Genomic DNA, 21,448 nt, shown 5'->3' on the forward strand with positions numbered 1-21,448 from the left:
AGCACTAGGGTAGATGAGAAAAGAAGGCTGACTGACATCCTCAGAATGTGTTACCTTGGCTACCTTCCTGCTCTGTAGTAGAGTATGCACATGAGATATGAATACTTCATACCCTTTGCCCATTCCAAAGGGTCATGCATATACCTATTCCTCAGTCCTCCTTTTAACCAATCTCTTAATTCTCTTCTTTCTAATCCTCTGACCATCTGGCCAAATCATTAACCACTATTTATGAGTTAGTATAGATTTGTACTTCTGGCCATCTTTCAGTCTAGAAAAAGTGGATATCCAGATATACTGTGAAGTTCTACCAATTGGGAAGATTTTCTTTCTCCACTATTTTTCAGGTCCACCCCTACTTCCAGCAAGTGCTGATATATAACGGAGAATCATCTGTAAAATATGCCTGAGTCTTTTTTTCCACCATCAACTGGTTACAGGGAATTCCTCATGAGGTCATATGTGTGGGTTGAGAGAAAGCAATGTAGCAGGAGTATGTGGCTGTTGAAATCTGAGTCACCTAATCATGCAACTTATTTGAACCTTCAGGACATGCGACAGACCCATCTTACATATCACTTCCACTTGGTGACAGTGTGGCTGCACTTAACCTGATTTTATTTTATTTTATTTTATTTTAAGTTTTTGTGGGTTGTTTTTGTTTTTTTAAGATTTTATTTATTTATTTGACAGAGAGAGAGATAGTGAGAGAGGGAACACAAGCAGGGGGAGTGGGAGAGGGAGAAGCAGGCCTCCCGCAGGGCAGGAAACCCGATGCGGGGCTTGATCCCAGGACCCCGGGATCATGACCTGAGCCAAAGGCAGACGCTTAACGACTGAGCCACCCAGGCGCCCCTTAACCTGATTTTATAACTTGGTGGTTCAAATGACACAGTTTATCCTGGGCAGTTCAGGTCATGTGGTCATCAGGTGTCCAAGGCCAGGAGTCCTACCTCCACAAGAGCCTAGGAACCGGCTTTCAAGGGTAAGTATCAGCTATTTCTCAGAGGGAGAAAATTAGCCGAAAAGGCTAATTTTGTTCCAAAATGCTAGTATTCTAAGTTGTGATTCTTACATAGGGTTTGCCCCTGGATTGTTACACTATCCTTTCTTGTACATGGAAGATGGGCTACCAACACTTTTGGGGATCACAGGGAAGTTCATTGGGAATGGAGGTCACAGAGTTCTATGTATCAGTGAATGTATTTTTTTCCAGTTTTCCTAGCTGAACTATATTCCTTTTTAGTTGATTTTTTTCTAGTATTGATTGTAGAAATGTACTGAATAGATTTTAGCCCCAATAGGAATCATTATTGCCTTATTTACCTATCGTACTTCCCCCAAATTTGGAAAATATTGGGTGGTTCTTTAGACACTTTTTCATGCTTCCAGGGAGTTTACTGGAAATTTCTTTCTTCTTTTTTAAAATTTAATTAACTTTATTGTAAAACAAAGCACAGGAAGACACTCCCCCTTCCAAATCAAATATGTAGCTTAATAAATGTTCATAAGGCAAAAATATTTGTAATGACCACGCCAGTCAGGAAATAGAAATTTGCCACCTACTCCAGAAGTCCCTTCCATGTGCCCATTCTCCATCATAGACCCTCTACTTTCCTTCATAAGTGACCATTATTCAGACTTGTATAGCAATCGCCCAAATGTGTATCACTAGATAATACTTTTAGAAATATTCACTCATTTAAAAAACTGATGCACCTTTCTTTTCATATAGATTCCTGCTCTATCTTTTTCTTTTCTGTATAGTTTGGGTGTGGATGAATGGAGCACTCTGACCTGTAGAGTTTCTCACAGTCTGGATTTTGCTGATTGCATAGTCCTGATACATTTCACTGTGTTCCTCTGGCTTTTCTCTTTCCTGCAATGTGGTAGCTGGATTTCAAGGTTTGATCAGACGCAGATACAATTTTTTGGCAATATCAGAGGAGTGTTCTTCCATCAGGAAGCGCATAATATCTGTCTGGCTAACGACTGTTGATGCTCAATGCTTAGATTTACTTATTTATTGGGATTGGTAAAATGGTGATATTCTAGTTGAGACTATTTTTTTTCCCCCATTTATCAGGAGGAATACTTTTATAAAGGACTGTTTCCCTTCCTCTACTTTTTGGTCACCCAGTGGTATATAGTTCATATAGGAGAGACAAGAAAAATATTCAGTTCTTCTTCTTTATTTATCACATTTCAAAATAATGAATTTGTCCCCTTTCATCCTCCATAGGTATATATGCCTGTGTGACTTATGGATGTAGGCACGTATGATGGGCTGCATTTAGTTGCAATTATCTTTTTGAAAGCTCAAAGTCCAGTGGCAGCCTTTTAAAGTTGGCTCCTCTTTACTTTCCCTGGATGTCCTTGTAGATATAAAATTCCATGGATTGCAAATTCAAGAATTACTTTCTAGACCAGCCTCTTCTTCATTCATTTATGGCCTAAACTGACCAGGGAATAGTTTTTGAACAGGGCACATGCTCTATAGAAAGGGAATATGTGCTTTCTGTTTACAAATATTCTAGGCTTTGTATTTAGGGACCAGAGCACTGGCTTCCTGTTGGGCCATTCTCTTTGGAAATGAGATTGCTTTGCCGGTGTTGTTCACCTTTTCCGGAAAGATTTGCTATTCATAGTTTTCTCTGGAATGACGTATTCTTCTATGAGGCATGTTCTCTTGTCTAGTCAAATATCTGGTATAAAATTGAAAACAGTTGAAACATTGTCTTTTAATTATTCCCCCCGAAATAAATATCTATAAATTAACCTTGGGGGAGAAATTTAATTAATTTTATTAAATATGAGATTGCCTCAGGCTTTTTTTGTATGGGGTAGAAGAACTTGCATTAAAATTAGCTTTGCCTTCAAAATGTAATTTCCCATCTTCAAAGGAAACTTATCACAATCCTCCTCTTTTGGTAACTGCTTTTCCTTTAACACAAATGCTGTGCTTTCAGTTTTCATCTTCTTGGGCTTGGACAATTCTGAACATTTTAACTCTCTCATTTCTGTTTCTGTGACACTGGCTTTCGGGAAACAGGGCTCCTGAGAAAATTTGACTTAAGTAATACTTGACCCAGCAGACAAAAACAGAACTACCCACAAGAGAGAATAAAGGTGGTTTTTAAGAAGCTTATGATACCAGTGACTGTGACAATTTTCTTTTGGTTTATATCATTCATATTTGCAGACTGGCTAATATGGGTTTACACTTATGGGTATTCTTATTGTAGGAGACTGTTCAATAAAAGATCTATCTGATTTTCTGGCCTTAAGTCTTTAGCTTGACATTCAAGGCCCTCCACAGCCTTATTAGTGTCCTTCTCAAAAACCCTCAATGACTCTCTGTTGCCTAGCAGACTGAGTACACACTTTTCACTGTGGTTTCAATTTACCTCTCCAGGCTCATCTCCTGTCTTTCCTATGGACACCTCTTCAGATCTGCTACATTAGATTGCTTCCATTTCCCTGGTATACCCTCATGCTTTCCTACTTTGGCCTTTGCTCAAACAATTCTTTCCATTTGGAATGACCTTCCCTTCCATCTTTATGTACAGAAATACAATTATTGTTTTAAGGCCAATTTGAAATGCTTCTCCTTCATGAATTTCTTCCTGATTCCTCCAAAGGAACTACTTTATCCCTACCTTTGAACTCCCAAGCAATTTGTGGATGGCAGTTTCTTTGTGTTATTTTGTTATATGGTTAAATTAATATTGCTGTTGCCATCATTTATGTATTTGTCTAATATACCTGCTCATGGAAGATAAATAGGATGACCATATATCCAAATGTTCCTGAGATAGTTCCAGTTTTCCTGGGACAGTCCTAGCACCCTGTCTGGTTAGCATCCCCTTTTATTCTCCAAAGTATCTTCACTTGAATAATAAATTAAGTAGTCACTCTTAGAATAAGTAACTGGATGATTAGGACTTCATTCATACCCATGTTGAATCTCTGGTCATTTATCAGGAGGGGCGGTATAAGGGCAAAGAAGTTCACAGAAAGGAGACTGCGTTGTGCAGGGGCCACCGTGCTGAGGCCATCAGGAAATTCTGAAGAGATTAGTTTGATTCTTCCCAGGCCTGTCCTTCTGCTGGCACTGCCCAGAAGCTATTACTTTTCCATCAGAAGGCTGGGTTCCCTGAGGGTTTAATGAACAATCTCTCTCAACATGAAGGGCTGTGGGCATTGTTCCCCCTTAGGTCAATGCACTTAGAACTTCAAAGGAGACTATTTAGTGCACACATAAAAGGGACTTTATTTTCTTATTTATTTATTTTTCATTCTTTTTTACTTTTAAAATTAACCTACAGAAAAGTTGACAGAAGAGTACATAGTCACAATTTCTTCATTTTGCTCTGGGTGCTTTCTCTCTCTTGCTTGTTCCATAGATACCCACACTGGATTAAGTTTGTGTTTAAGCAAGATTGATCTATAAATGTACACATTCTTTTCCTGATCCACTTGAATATAGGTTAAGAACATCATGATACTCCCCACCCCTTAAATACTTCCACATGCTTCTCCTGAGAATAGGGACATAATTCTGCAAACTGCAATGTCATGATTATACCCAAGACAATTAACAATAATTCCAAAATCACTAATATACAGTCCATATTGAAATGTTTTTAAGCAGGTTTTGGATCCAGAAGCCATTTGATCCATTGTGTTTTTCTACCTCTTTTAATCCTGCAGTCTCTCTGCCTCTGTGTGTGTGTGTGTGTGTGTGTGTGCAATGTGTGCATGTAAGCAACACGTACTGTTAACATGCAATGTTTGGAATTCTGCTCCATCTCTTCCTCAGAGAGTTTTGCTTTTCCCTACTCAAGTTTCTTCTTCCTCTCCGATTCTCTAAAGAAAAGTCCATCTTTGCCAGGTCTGCTCCTTGCTTTTTATAATTGAGTGATAAAGAATCTGAGATGAGTTTAGGGGCTGGAGTAAAGGAGAGGGGGGAGGAAAGGTGGGTGCTTTGGAAGTTGGTCCTAAGGCTTTAGAAAGGCCAAGGTTCCTCCTTATTGCCCACCCAACCCAGTAGCTTGAAGATGGGGGGCTTGGAGAAGAACAGAATAAACTTTTGTAAAGTAAGTGAAGCTGGCAGTACCATGAATTGGTTGAGAAACTTTTATTGTGTGCTAGACACCTTGCTAGCCTCTGGGAGTAAACTTTGGACCTGACCATCTCTATTTCACAGAGGTAAGTGTCCCTTGAGGATGATGGGCTTGGAATTAATAACCACAATAATAGACATATAACCATCAGCTATGATAAGGGAAAAGAATAGTGGCCTACAAAGTCTGTAGCAGAAGAACCAGATTTTCTTTTGGGAGGTCAGGGAAGGTCTCTCAGAGTCACATTGAACTTGAAACCCAAAGAATGAGTTCAAGTTAGGCAAGTGTAGAGTAGTTAGAAAAGGGCATACCATATGTGCACATGGCTGCCCGGAGGAGGGAAGCAGACCCTCCAGAGGGCTGGTAGAGCTGGAGCTGAGCAATGCAGAAGGAGGGTAGTGTCAGGTGAAGAGAGAGGTAGGGGACAGACTGCGTTGTCCCAGGGAGGAGTTTTCATATTGAAAGAAGCAGAATTGTTAGATGGACACTTTTGGAGGTGGGATGGGGAGGGGCTGGTTGGTTAGAGAACACAGAGACCTGGATACCACAATCAATGGAAAACTGTAAGCAGTGTGACAAGGCTGGAGAATGGAGTATGAGGGGGGGCCACCATGTTGAATTTTAAATTCTTCCTCTAAGTAACCCATTGAAGAGTGGGTATGATTAAGGGAATAACATAGCAAATGTGTATTTGAAAAATATAAATGGCAAGGATGGATGAATTAATTGAAGGCATTGAAGGCTAAAAGACCTTGCAATTGTCCAGTAGATAGGGGGTGAAGGCTTGACCTAGGCAGTGGCAGTAGGGATAGAGAACAGGGGACCAAGATGCTCAGCAGGCACAATCTATAGAATTTGGTTATTGATGAGAGGAGGAGTGTTAAATAATGTTCAGGTTCCTGGCTTGTGTGATAAGTGGAAAGGGATATCAAGAGGGGAACAGTTTGGGGCAATAGATGATGAGTTTATTTATCCCTGATAAGTGCTAAGTGCTTGTGGGAGATCCAGCCTGATGTTACCCAAGTGACTAATTAGTTAGTGTTTTCTGACTTAGATGAAATTCTCTCTGAATATTTTTGATATGTTAACGTGGTATTTATTGAAAGAGTTGGAAGCATGCAAACTACTTATAAAGGAGTACTTGCATTTTACAACTGACAGATTGCTTTATTCTGAATGGCTCATGACAGTCTTATTTTTTTGTATTTGAGAGACATTTGACTTTGTCACAGTTTTGAAAATATGTTATTTTTGGTATGTTTAGATGGTGGGTTTTCAAAAACAGTTAAATATTACAACTAGGCTTGCTGCGTTTTGTTTTTTCCCATTCAGTTTCCCATTAAATATACAAGTATAACATCTGGCACTCTTCTTTTTAAGGACTCTGAAAAAAGAGCTGCAAGGATTAGACTTAGCACTTGACAAATCATCCAACTATAATATTTTCATCTAGAGTTGAGTCTGAAGCTGACTGAAATGGCCATGTCAGGAACAGTACTGTGTAATGTCACAGAGGAGCCACTTAGGAGAATTCCTAATATGGTCGGGACATTCTTGAGATGCATGGAATAGCCCATTTGTATGGTATCATCCAAGATGGGAATGCAGCTATAACATGTCAAGTGACAGGATCCACAGAGCACTTCTTTTCTGTTATTTGTCAGACTATGGCCTCGTTGCCTGATAATGGTAGTTCTTTCTTCTTTCTTTGCTTCATTTTTCAATAGCAAATCCTTGGACTCTGAACTGGGAAGTTCCTTTCCCGCTTGAAAGTCATATATTCTTAGAGTTGGAAGGGACCTCAGTAATTAACTTAATCTGAACCCTGGCATTTTTGCACATGAGAAAAATGAGACACAGAGAGGTTAAACAATTTGGCCAGAGTCATCCAGATAATTATTGAACTCTCCAGCCCCCCTTGACTCCCCCTTTCAGATGGGCAGAATGGCAGCCTCCCTCTTCCTTTTAGTTTATTTGCCAGAAGTTAGTCTTTTTTCACATTATGAAGCCACTTGGAAATAACCTAACTCCTTTGAAAGAAGAAACAACATGTTTTACTCAGCAAACTTATTTTTGTTTTTTTCCAAATGGGTCTTCATTCTAACCCAGTGTGACTCCCCTTTCTTCTGAGAGAGCTTTCACGGCACTGTGTGACATCTCTCTAATGGCCAGCGCTGCCCAGCTGGATGTCTGCAGAACAGTTACAGCAAAGCCCCATGCACTTTGGAGCATGGCCTTGCCTCTGAGTTCAGGAAAGGAGAGATGCTAGAAACTGGTCAGCATCTTTGCCTGAGCCCTTGGAACGGATGATACCAGGAACTTCTCCAGAAGCGATCATTTATCAAAATGAAACTTTTGAAAGGATCCTTGATTCTTGAAATTAAAAATCTCACACTAGTGTCCTAGGACTGAGCACCCCTGTGACTCCTGAGACCTGCAGACTTCGCTGCCACTGGAGGGCGGGCGTGGGGTGGGCGAGGTAGTCCCTGGAGCCTGGCCCAGCCAGGGAATGCATGGGAGACTTGAAAATGAGTTTAAGTGAGAAGAGGGAAACTTACCGTTTACTGTCTCAGCTTGTGGGGAAAGGATTTGGGAGCCTTGTGCTCAGGAAACATAATGTCTGCTTAGTCCTTTCTCTCTACACTTTCCCCCAACAAAATAATGGTCTGGGTGTGGGGTTGGGGGGGCGGGAGGAGGTGGTAAGCTTTGCTCTGGCTCTGTTGTGTGTGCTCTGAGACTAAGTGCTGGGGTTTCAAAAGCCAAAACCCTTTTCTCTGCTCCTGCTGGAACATCTCTTCTGTGAGGCGGTGGACACTACAGGATCCTCCTTCTGGAAAAGGGGGGGCGGGTCTCAGGGGATAAGACGAGGAGGGGGAAACATCAATTACTAGCTCAAAGCCGAATCCTGCTACATTTGTAAGAGCTCAGTTAAAGGAAAACAGGGACTGTTTAGTACGATGTTCTCAATCTGAGCTGTTTCCAAGAGCAATAAATGAGTGCTGTTATCTGAGCTAAGCACACAGAATGATGAGAAAATGCATCCTGGTGGATTATCCTCAAATCTTTGGAGTAAACAGAATTTTTTTCTTGCTGTGGCAAAGCTTAATTCTGTACCAAAATGGTCATAGAATATTGGAATTTTATGGGAACTCAGAGATGATGTGTGCTGGGTCTTCTCTGTCTTCCCAGATCTAGTCTTCCCCCTACTCCACGTTGTTCTGAGCCCTGGGACACTGATCTCCAAGGATCACATCTGTGGGCTTACCTGCCCTTTGGCTTCTCCTTGGATTTGGACATTAGGAGGTACCCACTTCACCATCCTTTGGCAGTTTTCCTTAACCCTGTCCATGACTTGTAAATAATCCCCTTCATTAAAACTCCCATTTGAGTGTGTAATCTCTGGGACCCTAAATATGACTGTTTTACAGATGAGGAAACTGGCGTACAGAGAGGCCCACTGGCTTCTCTGGTGGTATCTCTTTTCTGCTGCTTTTCCCTGCCATGGTTGAACATTTGTAAATCGAGACCCCAAGACCCTGGAATGCTGGCCTGGGGATGAGGGAGCTGTAGTCTGCTCTGCTCTAATGTGATGGCACATTTCTAAGAATTTTCCTTTCTTGGTGGTCTTAAAGATGGTATTTTACATGATTTATGCATACGATGAACTAGTATTCAGCCTTTAAAAAGAAGGAAATCCTGTCATTTGCAACAACATGGATGAACCAGCCAGTCCTTCGTGATTCCACTTATAAGAAGTGTCTAAAGTAGTCACACTTGTAGAGCAGAAGGTAGAGTGATGGCTGCCAGAGGCTCAGGGAGGTGGAAAAGGAAAGTTGCTGTTCAATGGATATAAGTTGCAATTATACAAGATGGACAAGTTCTGGAGACCTGCTATACCACATGGTGCCTGTAGTTCACAACACTGTCATACAGCTAAAAGTTTGTAAGTGGGTAGATTTCTCTCTTATTTCTTTAATCATACACACAGAATAAGAAGCAAAAAAAAAAAAAAAGAGGTATTTTAATAGGTTAAAAAGTCATTGGGGAAAGGACACACCTCGGGGAGGACTCTGTCCATGAGGGGGTGGCTGGGCTAGTGGAAAGTCAGGAAATGCCTTCTTAGTCCATTGGGGAAGCACCTGTGTCAGGGCCTGGCTGGAGGAGGGGGGCTAAATTTAACCCCCACTGTCAGCCCAGTGCCTTGAGCACTCATCTCCCTACTTCAGTGTGTGACTGGTCAACATTTCTGGTCATGCTTTTGACCGTGTGTGTGTGTGTGTGTGTGTGTGTGTGTGTTTGAGTGTATAAAAGAGAGAGAGAGAGAGAGAATGAATTTGCATTCTTCCTTTTATGAACTTTCCTAAGTTCTCTTAGGTCTTTTTTTAACCTCTCATATTTCATTGATTCTAAGACAAGTTTTATTTTTCTCACATTTTGAAACTCTGGTACCAGAATGTGCCTACAACCAAAAGCATCTTTTGTTGCAGTTGGTCAGGTGGTAGTTGTGCTGTAATTGCATCGCTTGGGCGTGTGTGAACTTGGTAGTTCTGGTAGACTGACAAGACACCTGAAACCCCTATTGTTTCAGTCAGTGATCCATTTGATGACCATCTGAGAAAGGAATGCAAGTCCTCGGTGTTGACTGAAATCTTCTGGCATCTATTAGTAAGATTTTCTTGCCAACACTTGTGGATAACTATCAGAAGCGTAGAAGAAAATCCCGAATACAAAACTTGAGCACTCTTTTAGGAAATGCTGCATTACTAAAGCTCTTGGTGGCAGAGAGGACAATATTGTGTGGGAAAACACACTCCCTGAATATTGTGTCAAATGTGATTCATAGAGTGGCTTCTGAATATGAATACCTAAACCAAAGTAAATTTGCATACCTAACCAATTTATTCCACTTTTCATGTTTTCCTTTTTTATGGATATGATAAAACGCAGGCCTTACATAAGTCCAGTAGAGCTCTTTCAATAAGTATGAAATAAAAGTTCTAAATCATAGTGTATGACAGTTTAATGTGCAGCTGTTTTTTTCTTCCTTGTTGTTATATAAAACAGCATTGTCTCTTACCATCAGTGAATCTTATTTTTTTTTTTTTTTTTTTTTACCATCAGTGAATCTTAACAATCAATGATACGTGGTAGGAAAGTAGGAAGTCTATTAAATTAGCAGCATGAATCAAAAGATGAGTTAGAAAGCTAAGGGGTGAGAAATGAGTTTAGAAATTCTTTTACTGTTTAAATATTTATTAATCTTTACTGTGAGACCAGGGGCTGGGCGAGGCATAAGGTTATAGCTGTGAACAAAACAGACGTGATCCCTGGGCTCACAGGCAAGACAAGATCTACTGAATTAGTTGCGTGCATGATATTACAGAAAAGTGCCGGCTTCTTTGGAATTGTAAATAGGGGAACTTAAGATGGTCAAGGGGAGCAGATGGCTGACTGAGGAAGGGACACTTGAGTGTAGAACGGAAGGACAAGTAGGAGTTAGTCAGGTAGAGTGAGTGGGGAAGGGAAGAGGGGTAATCATGGCAGAGGGAGAGAGCAGTGTGTATGAAAGCAGGGAAGTGGCAAGGAAGGAGAAGCTGAAGGAAGTGCGGTGTAGTTGGAGCATGGACAGTGGTACAGAGATGAGAAACAAAGCTAGAGAAGTAGGTGGGCCTCAGATGATGAAGGGCTTTATAGGACATGACAAGGAGGTTGCCCAAAAGTAAGAGGAAGCTGTGGAAGGGGTTTCAGGAGGGGTGTAGTGTGTCGTGCTCAAATTTTAGAATTGTCGTTCTGGCTGCTGTACAAAAACGGAATGCTGTAGGTCAAGGGCAGATGAAAAGAGCATGGTAGTAGCCATCCTCACTTGATTCGAGGGAAGGAAATTGGAATGGGCAGAAGTTATCAAATGATGCAGGGGAATTCTGGAGCAAGCGATAGTTCCCATCACTGGTTGCATTCCTCAGATATTCTATCCTTAGTTCCTGATAACCTAAGACAATAACTTTCTTTGTTTTCAACAGAGTGACTTCTTCTGACTTGAGCCTACAGTGTGCTTTGAGAAATCTGCCACCAGGTAAATACAGAACAAGAGTTTTCAGGTTGATAAGCCACACTTCTCTCCCAAGACTCCCTAAGACCTAAATTCAACATCTTATTTAATCCTTGCAATAACCCTATGAGTCAGGTGTTGCCTTATTTCCATCTTGTACATGAGGAAATTGAGGAACAGAGAGGTTAAGCAACTTTATCAACATGCACAAAGATGTTTAGCGCAGCATAAATTATAATAGCCAAATGAAACAGAGGAGAGAATCTAAACATCCAACAGTAGTTAAATTGTATCAAATCAATTATGGTACATCATTTGATGGAGGTACTTTACCACTATTCTTTATCAGATTAAGAAGTTTCTTTCCTACTCCTAGTTTGTTAAAAGTAAATTAGTTCACCTGTACATTGAATTTTATTGAATGATTTGCTAATCTACTGAGGTGATCAAATGACTTTTATCCTTTGATAAAAATTTTGTTCATGGTGATTTACATTAATTGATTTTTTAATGTTAAGCTACCTTGCATTGCTAAGATAAAACCAACTTGGTCATGATACATTTTTGTACTCAGTGAGATGTAGTTTGTACTCAGTGAGATGTAGTTTGTTGTACTCAGTGAGATGTAGTTTGTTAAATTATAGTCCTGAGATTGGCTAAAATTTTCCTGTCTAGTATTTTCACTGTCAGGAATGGTTTTCAAAATACTAGAATTACTGGCTACTTGAATGTGTGATGAAATTTGACACTAGAACAGTTTGGGTGTGGAATTTTTTTGAGGGAAGAATTTTCGCCTACTGTTTTAATTTCTCATTTATTTAGATTTTCTATTTCTTCTTGAGTCAGTTTTGGTAAGTTTTGGTTTTGGCTACATATACACATTTCTTTTGGCTTTGTATGCAAGAGGGGAATTTCTGGGTCTTGGAGTAGGTATATGTTCAGCTTTAGCGACTCTATGAAATAATTTTTCAAAATGGTTGCATTGATTTAAAAATTTTCATCTCAATCAGGAATATGTGATGGTTCTGATTTTCCATATTTTTCCAATACAAGGTATTTTCTGTTTTTGTTAGTTTGATTGGTTGTTTTTTTATTTAAGCTCTACTGGTGGGTGTGTAGTATCATATTATAGTTTTAATTTGCATTTCCCTATAGACCAGTGAAGTTAAGTACATTTTCATATGTTAATTGACTGTTCATATATCTTGTTTTATGAAAGTCCTTCTCAAATATTAAAAAAATTGAGGTGATTATTCATGTTTTTTGAAACAAAAATTGAATTGTCTTATTGAATTATCTTTCTTATTGAATTATAGACATTTTTAATAGTATGTATTCTGGATTTGAGCTTTTGCTAGGATATATGTGTTGTAAATATCTCCTCTTTTTCCTGTGGTTTACCTTTCACTCTTTTTTTAATGAACAGAAATTCCTTTAAAATAGTGCAAATTATTTGTTTTTTTTTGTTTGTTTTTTTCCTTTGTGGTTGGCACTATTGTGTCCTATTTAAGAAATCTTGGCCCTATTTCAAGATCAGAAAGATGTTTTCCGTTTCCTTCTGAAAGTTATATTATTCTACTTTTACATTTTGATCTATAATACATCTGCAATTGATTTTATTGTGTATGATGTGAAAGAGAGGGTCAAGATTAATTTTTTCTATGTGGATACACACTTGACCAAGCACCATCCTTTGGCCATAGTTCTATTTATCTATTTATTTATTTTGGTTAGGCTTCCTGAGGAATAATCAACACAGTAAAATTCACTCTCTTGAAATTTATGGTTTGATAAGTTTCAACAAAGATACACAATCATGTAACCACCACCACAGTCACAATGCTATAGCCAACAACTGAAACAGTGTTCCTTTGTAGTAGATCTACTTTCCCTACCTGCAGCCCTTGACAGCTACTGATCTGATTTCTGTCCCAGAATTTTTCTTTATTCATAATATGTAAATGAAGTTGTAGAGTATGTAGATTTTCATTTCAGACTTCTTTCACTTAGCATAAAGTTTTTGAAATTCATGCGTGTTTTTGCCTATATCAGTAGTTTGTTCTTTTTTATTGCTGAGAGGAATTCCACTGTGTGGATGTACCACGATGTGTTTATCCATTCACCAATTGATGAACACTTGGGTTATTTATAGTTTTTGGCTATATGAATCAAGCTACTGTAATCATTAGTTAATGGGTCTTTGATAGATTTATGTTCTCATTTTTCTTGGTTAAGTTACTAGCAGTCAGATTATTGGATCAAATGGTAAGTATAGCAACTGTATGTTTAATATTATTTGAGAAAAATCCCTCTGGCTGTTTCAAAAGTGACTGTTTCATTTTGCATTCCATTCAGCAATATGTGAAAGTTTTACTAGCTCCACAGCCTCCCAGCACTTGGTATTAATAGGCTTTGTAATTTTAGCAATTTGAGTTGGTATACGGTGGTACCTCATTGTAGCTTTCATTCTCATTTCCCTAGTGATTAATAATGTTGAACACCTTTTCATGTGCTTCTTTGTATATCTTCTTTGGTGAAGTGTCTGTTCAAATTGTTCACCTATTTTTAAACTTACGTTACCTATCTTTCTGTTACTGATCTATAATTGAATATATTGGGGATACAAGCCCTTTATCAAATATGTGCTTGCAAATACCTTTTCCCAGTCTGTGACTTGTTTTTTTCATATTCTTAAAAGTGTTATTAAAAGGGCAGAACTTTTTAATTTTCATGAAATTCAACTTACCAATTTTTTTCTTTTATGGGTATAAGTTTTTTGTCCTAAGAAATCCTTCCTAAAACCAAGAATACAAATATGTTCTCTTTTTTTTGGTAGAAATTATATAGTTTTAAATTTTACATTTAGTTATATGATACATTTCGAGGTAATTTTTGTATCTGGTGTGAGGTAAAGGTCACGGTTCACATTTTTATATGGACGTCTAGATTTTCCAGTACTGTGTATTAAAAAAGCTATTCCTTTGTCCTCTTTAATTACCTTAGCACTTTTTTCTCTCTCCTCCTCCTCTGGTGCTCTAATTACATGCCTATCAGACTATTTGATATTGTTCTATAGCTCTTGGATACTTAAAAAAAATTCTCCTTTCTCTTTGGATAATTGCTATTGATCAATCTTAAAGTTTACTGATTCTTTCAATGTGTCCTGTCTCCTCATCAGCCTATCAAAGGAAACCTTTACTTTTGATATGCATTTTTTATTTCTAGAATTTCTCTTTGTTTCCTATAGTTTCCATGTCTCTACTGATTTTTTCCATTTTTTCTTGCATTTTATTCTTCTTTTCCATGAGCACCTTTTATGTATTAATCATAGCTATTTTAAAATTTCAGTCTGAGTGTTCCACAATCTGAGTCATCTCTGTCTAGTTGCTCTATCTTGACAATGGGTTGTTTTTCCTTAGTTTTAAAAATATGTCATAATTTTGGTTGAATGTTGAATATTGCTTATATAAAAGTAGTAAATAATAGGGTAAATAATATTGCTACCCAGAAATGGCACACTTCTTCTTTAGTAAGGCGATTGATGTGAGGGTTTGTGTTAATCTTGTTAGCAGATGACAAGATCAGTAGTTAGTAGGGAGTTAGTAGGATGGGGTTGGGCTCCTGGTTGCTGGAGTTACCTTCAGCCCACCAGACTCCAGCATTCTCCCGTGGTGGCCTGTAGTTACCTTATGCTTAGTGTGGCTAGCGTGCCAGAGGTTTTTTCTCACTGCCCAGAATCCATCCTTAGCTTTCAGCAGACCTACCACACCTGCTCCACTGAAGGGATCTCTCTCCATGTTGGTGCTCATCTAGGAGTGGACTGTTCTTGCCCTGTGCTCAGTGTAATGCAGTAGCTGTGGTGGTGGGGTTGTCCGTTTTCCTGGTCCAGCCTCAGTCTTGGGCAGGCCTTGTGTGTCTGTACTTCAGGACCTGGTCTTTGTCCCTATTCCTGCTCCTCTTCATGGCAGTCAACCTCTGCCTCGTGTCTGTGGGTATCTTGGGGAGAGAGGGCTTCCTGCCCCTCCCTGAGTCGTAGCAGACCTCTTCTTCGTGTCAGTACCAGACTCTAGGTCTGAGAGTTTTTTGTCTTTCCATCAGGGCAGATAGCTTTTGCTTCTGCCCTTCTCAAGAATCAGTGGATCTTTGCTTGGATCTTGGGAGTGGGAAGGTTTTCTGCTCCTCTCCCAGTGGTTTAAAGCTCTTGCTTAATGTGGAATAAAGTTGTAGGAAGTGGACGTGTTTCTTGCCTGTGCCCTTCTAAAGGGTCACTCTTCAGTCTCTGACCCTGCCCTTAATCTTTCTCAGGAGTAGCGCGGGAAACCTACGGGAAAAGAAGCTTGAGCGAGGCTCCCAGGGATTCCATACTGTCATGCTCGCACACACTAACCCCTTAGGATTCATTAACATTTTGGCTGTTTTCTTCTTCCCTGCTTTTATGATGGCCACTCCCCACTATGGTTCTCTGTCGAAGGTGACAGTCTGTGTGTCCCATCTGTCCTTGGAGATCCATGCCATTCTCTAAATTAGTTCACCTGGCTGTCTTGTAACCTTAACTCAATACAAGTTATGCTTCTGTTGATTATACAGCTTTTTCTGTGGCTTTCTGTATCTTCAGTGGATGCAGAAAGATGTTGCAGCTTTTTAAGAGCCACTGGTCTTAAAGGAAAATTTGGGTTGTAAATAAAAATGCCAGTCAGAAATGGATGAAAGCCAAATCAAAAGAAGACCATAAAACCACAATCCAAAGCTTAATGGGAAAACTGAGAGGCTTTAAGTTTTCTTCTTCTCTTGGGTTGGCGTTCTTCTTTCTCGGGAAGTAACTGCCCGCACTGGCAGGAATCATACAATAGAATAGCTTGATTCTGGAAGGAGACGAGAAAGGGAGGCCCGGGAAAAGAAAACAAGAAAGAGACCGCAAGCAGGCCCTGCGGAGGTTTGCGGCTTCCAGAAAAGGGGTGCGAAGTGCAGTGTCCTGAAGAACGCCAGACGTCCACAGCACCTAGGAGTGCAGTATCATGTGTCCCCAGCATCCCAGGCACAGTCACATGAACTTGCAGCTTGGATGCTTAACCCTCTGCATCCTTGCTACTCCGGGGTGGTCTGGGGACCAGTGGCAGCAGCAGCACCTGAGAGCTGGTTAGAAATGCAGGAGGCAAGTCCCATTTAGACCCGACGAATCAGAACCTGCATTTTAACAAGATCCAGAGGGATTCTTACACACTTGGATCTTTGAGAAGTGGTGCTTTACATAATCACTGTTTCTTTTCCCTTTTAGCCGACTGTGCTTCTAATAATGAGATTAAAATCCTTCAAAGTCAAAATATTGTGAAGGTAATCCTATCTTAAGAATAAACTGGGACATAATGCACAAAATGAAGACATTTAAATGAATTTTCTAGTTAAAGTACTGAATTTAATTGAACAATTATCATTGATATGCATACTTAAAGCTTCTTATTTTCAAATTCTTTCTTGAGTTTTAGTTCCTAGCACTCAAAAACCTTGCCTCTTTCTTGTAGTGGGGATTTTTCTGTTGTTTCTTCTTATAAAGGTATTTCCTAGACCTAAGAAGCTGGCCTCAGAGGGGCAGTTTGGCCTTCCTCTCCACCTTGGTTTCAGTTTAAGAAAGAGGTTCCTGCATGAAGCTTCTGTTGATGCTTCAAAACCTGGCCCAAAGGGTTCCAGCAAGGACCCATCCCTCTGTGAAGGTCCTTGCCGAGAGCCCTCAGCTTTCGAATCTCCCCAACTTTGAGGGCCTGGTGATGCAAGCGATGGGAATGTGCTGCCAGAATTCTCATTTTCTTTATTTTTCCTCAACTTTCAATACAAGTTAATTTTACATGTATCCCAATTCTTAAGTTGTCTTCTTTCCTTGATACTGTAAAAAAGCCAGCCATGATCGCTGGATCATAGTGGCTGCTTTCCTTTTGTCTTTCCTTTTGTCTTTCCATGTCTCTGACATGAAGTCAGAGAGTTCTGGCGATATTATGACACTGTTTTAACATATCTTTTTCAATGTGGGGCCATTTTGTGTGTGTTCTCAGCAGGTAGACAGAGACGGGCACAAGGTCATGCCTTCTCGCTGAGCCAACCCAGACAAAGAGTTGTCTCAGTTGCCTGAGGCCACGGAATTCTGCTTTGATGTCAGTGGTCACCCTTAGCTGCAAGGGAGTCTGGGAAATGGCTCTCTGAGTTGGGCATATTGCTGCTGGCTTTGTTATGGGTTTGCTATGGGTAGAGAACTAAATGCAGACTGCAGACAGGAAGCTAAACATCGGCTTAAATTCTGGTCAGGGTCAGCTATAATCCGGTCTATTACTTTTGCTGCTGAAGTATTTTCATTCATGGGAAAGAAAAGTAAATACCACTGAGGCCAGAAGTAGAAGGGAGGGTGTCTAGACCTCCGAGTCCTTTCCCTCACTCAGTCTCAGCCACCTGAGAAGTCACTCCCTTGAGGAGGAGGGAAGGGATGCAGCAAAGGGAAGCAATCACCTTCCAGTAGTTTTAAGAAGACAAAGGGTTTTGTTTTATGTGCCCAGGGAGAGGTGCTGGGGAGGGGAGCATGGTGCTCCTCCTAATAATTGTTGTATACATATGTGTGTGTCTCACACACACACAAACATACACACAATCTTAGTATATATTATTCTGTAGTGTGATGCAGTCTTATTATATTTGTTTCTTTATATACTTTTCTCAACTCCTGCTGTTAATGACCTTGTAGTATAGACAGTCATCGGCTATGGGAGTTGAGAAAAGGGAGAGTTTGCGTGTACTGAAGTTGTGAATTCCTCACAAAGGAGGTGCAGACGAATCGTGTATACATTGTAAAGAGTGGGTAGTGTTCTCCCAGGTAGAGAAGGGCGATTCGTGGCGAATGCAGCATGGGCTGTAGCCAGCAGACTTCCAAGCTACTTCGGAAGCACCCTGTAGGATTCTTCCTAGGATCCCCTCCATTGCCACACAGCAACCCACCAACCAACAAACAAGCTGCTGCTACTCCCCTCACCCACTGGTATGTAGCAGGTTCTGGCCCCTTTTCGCAGCCTTGTCATCCTTGACTCCTGCTGTCATGCCAATTTGGAAACCCGCAACAAGCCCAGCTCCCTACACAAGGCTTAGCTCAGGCTTGTGAGCTGACGGCTAATTGTCGCTGCTGATTGCTTTGCTGACAGTGCTTTGTGGCTATTTTGGTTTTTCTCGAGCATTCCTTAATTAGAGGAAATGACATCGTGTGCTGTCCAATCAGTCTCTTGTAGGATATTATTACATTTGTAGGAGAATCAAGGCAACACTTGGGTTTCTTCCTGCCAAGCTGGTATGAGGCTCGTGGCCTGTTGTGCAGTTGGCTTGGCAAAGCAGTGACCCCCCACCCAGCTCTGAGACAGGTTTGCCACTGGTGGGACGGAAGAACATTTTACATTTCCAGTGTGGGCTCAAAGTACGCAAGGCTCCGTGGGGTCCCCTGTTCATGCAGCAATGTCACACTGAAACTTTATGCCTCATAGTGGCTGTTGCCCAGAAAGGATACTGACTGACTCTCTTCTCTCTGCGATGAGTTATTTCAGGATTCCTTTGATATTTACCTTTCTGGTTGATATGGAAAGATGCTTCCATTTTTCCCTGGAGAAATACAGATATGACCTGAGGATGGCTCCTATTTGGTGAAGTTTTAGAGGTGGTTTGTCATGTAGTATGAGAGAGATAGTAAGATCTTACTACATTGCTTTAATTAGCAAGAAGAATGAGCTTATGTTAGAAACTATTCTGAATTATAAAATAAGTTTGAAGAGCTTTACAACTCTTCACAGAATAACTGAAATCCACAGAATAACTTTTACCAGCTGTTTTTTAAGTATGACTACCTTCTAAAACTACTTTACTGAATGCTTTATTTTGGAATAGCTGTGTTTATTTTCACATAAACCATGTGTGAAAGTTTAAAAAATCAGTTTATCTGTCTAATGAGTATGGACCTTTTTTTTTTTTTCCCTAAGGTTTTTGGTTTTGGTATTAACTGCTTTGCAACAAGGATTAGTAAGTCTGCTAGGGTGCCCTCAGGCTTACCAAAATAGCATGAGACACAGTTCCTGCCCTCAAAGGACTTACCTTTTAATTGGGAAGCTAACATTCTCCAGTAGTCCTTTCTGCATGGCTTCCTCAAAGCATCTATGTGGTTACGTGGTTTTTCTCCAGGAGTGTTGAGTGTTGGAGCAGAGAACACAGAATACAGGATGAATCCAGGGTTAAAAAGAGAAGAGGACAAAGATACTGCGGGTTCTGTGGAGAGATCATAAGCATCTCAGATTGTGCCCAGAAGGAAAGGAGCCTAAGGGATGTGTGGGTGGGGAGGGGTGGGAAGGATCATGAAGATGGAGGAAGTGATTAACTGACATGGTGGGTGGGTGGACACCAAAGACGGAAGGACTCCATGAGGTCAACCAAGACATGGAGAGTGTTAAGGGGCAGGAGAGATAGGGCAAAATGCTACCTATTTCCTGCAAGTCTCTCTTATCTCTTCAAGCAAAGGGTAAAAAGGGGCCAGTCCTGGTGTTTCTTTTGTGTCTCTTTTAGCTCTTGGTTCACTCTGATGCTCTAACGTGTGCTTCCTAAATATTTCCCGAAGAAATTCAGCTCACTCATGGGTTTTGTGAAGATCAGTTGGGGTCAATGGTCAAATTTCTTTCACACGTATGGAAATGATTGATGTGCTCTTTGGTTCATGTCTCTGGTGAGCCCCAAAGTGATTCCTGGCATAATCTGATGGCGTGAGCATGCACACATGTGCTACAGTGAGGAGGAAGTCTCTGTCATCTGATATTTGTTCATTACTGTTGGGTGAAGGGAAAATGTTATCACCAGGGAGACAGTCTAGGTAGACTTCAGAGAGTCCCACATGCCAGATGTGATTTCGCCTTACCGGTGAAGCCAAAAATGCTGTTTCTTTATATAGGCCAATAGTTTTCATTTTCCTTTTCGTGATTTTTCCAGCTAAGTGCATTTGAAGCCTCACATGAACAACTTAAACTTCTTTCTGATCTTCTTACTGTTCCCCCACTCAACATTTAACTTCTTCTTCAGTTTATATTTAGTTGAAGCCATCTTCATGAAAGACTTGCACAACTGAAGTTGCAGCAAAAACTAGGGAATACAATTTTCATTTGGAATGAAAGCTAAAACTTTACAAGATAATTCCTATGCACACTTGTATATTTTGTAATGAACTTGCAGCTCCCTAGGTGCCACACCCACCGTGAGTTCTTCGCAATGGTGTCCTATAGTCACTGGGTTACCCTGGTGATGGCCCAGTGCTGAGACACAGCAGAGGCTCACAACCGTATGTGCACCTGAGGCGAATGTGTCAGATGTCCAGCTCAAACACACCAGCAGTGTCTCTAATGCAGATTTTCTTAGGTAACATTGTAAGGTTCCTTAACCTGTACCCCAGACACCACAGACTTGATTAGAATCGTGCGGTTACCATGGTATCCAGAGAGCCCTTAGACGCTCATCGAATTCTCCAGGCAGAGAAAAAGATGGTAAACTGCTCCAATAGAACATTTTCTACCTTAGAAGCCGAGAATAGACACTATATTTATCTGAAACAGCAAATCTGATTTTCAAAACTTCTTTCAAGCATAATCTTTTATAAGATATCTGCTGAAAACCGCTCACAGGTTTATATGTGCTAGCACTGACTTTAGCACATTTTCTTTCATCGCTGATCTGGAAGCTTCTTTTTGAATAAAATAGAAATGTGAATGGCTCTGGCTGAGAAATCCCTTTCAATGTTAGAGAAGAGTCGAAGTAACAGAGCCCTCCTGTTTGTTCAGGGAGAATGAAGCAAAAATGGGTCTACCATGAATAAAATGGCAGGCCTGCTTTCTTCACAGGAGACTTCTCCCCTCTGATACAGTTCTTTGATGTTAATATAATTCTCACTAATTGCTACCTCCAAAGCAACAGAGTTAGGATTGCTTTTTATAAAATCTTATTGTCTGAAATTTCTGGTTAATGGAAAGGCCACTGAACCACTACCTTCTTCCCATAGAGTTAGTGGACAGGGGCTGTTTAAGTCATTAATTTGTATTGCTTGACATTTTTATAACATTTTGCAATCTTCAGAGCACATTTACATCCATTGTTATTTGAGCTATGTGACGACCTTTATAAGGCAAAGAGAGATTTTTTTTTTTTTTGAATGAGGGGATTGAGATAAAGATTATGTCTCCTTTAAAATCAGTTCTTCCTGTTCCTAAGTCAAATTCCATTT

The 21,448-nt window shown here is 40.3% G+C and overlaps 1 protein-coding gene across 7 annotated transcripts in view; it reads left to right on the forward strand.

The window, feature by feature from the left end:
- The window catches only part of NCALD (neurocalcin delta), a 373,056-nt gene that overhangs the window by 104,392 nt on the left and 247,216 nt on the right, over positions 1-21,448 (forward strand). For all 7 annotated transcript variants that reach the window (XM_078072170.1, XM_078072167.1, XM_078072169.1 and 4 more), the window contains one exon: positions 11,147-11,199. The gene's annotated coding sequence lies outside the window, so the exon portion shown is untranslated. Of the gene's footprint in view, positions 1-11,146; positions 11,200-21,448 lie in introns of those variants that run through there.

Source organism: Halichoerus grypus, chromosome 5 (genome assembly GCF_964656455.1).
Source record: "Halichoerus grypus chromosome 5, mHalGry1.hap1.1, whole genome shotgun sequence".
NCBI classification, from domain to species: Eukaryota; Metazoa; Chordata; class Mammalia; order Carnivora; family Phocidae; genus Halichoerus; species Halichoerus grypus.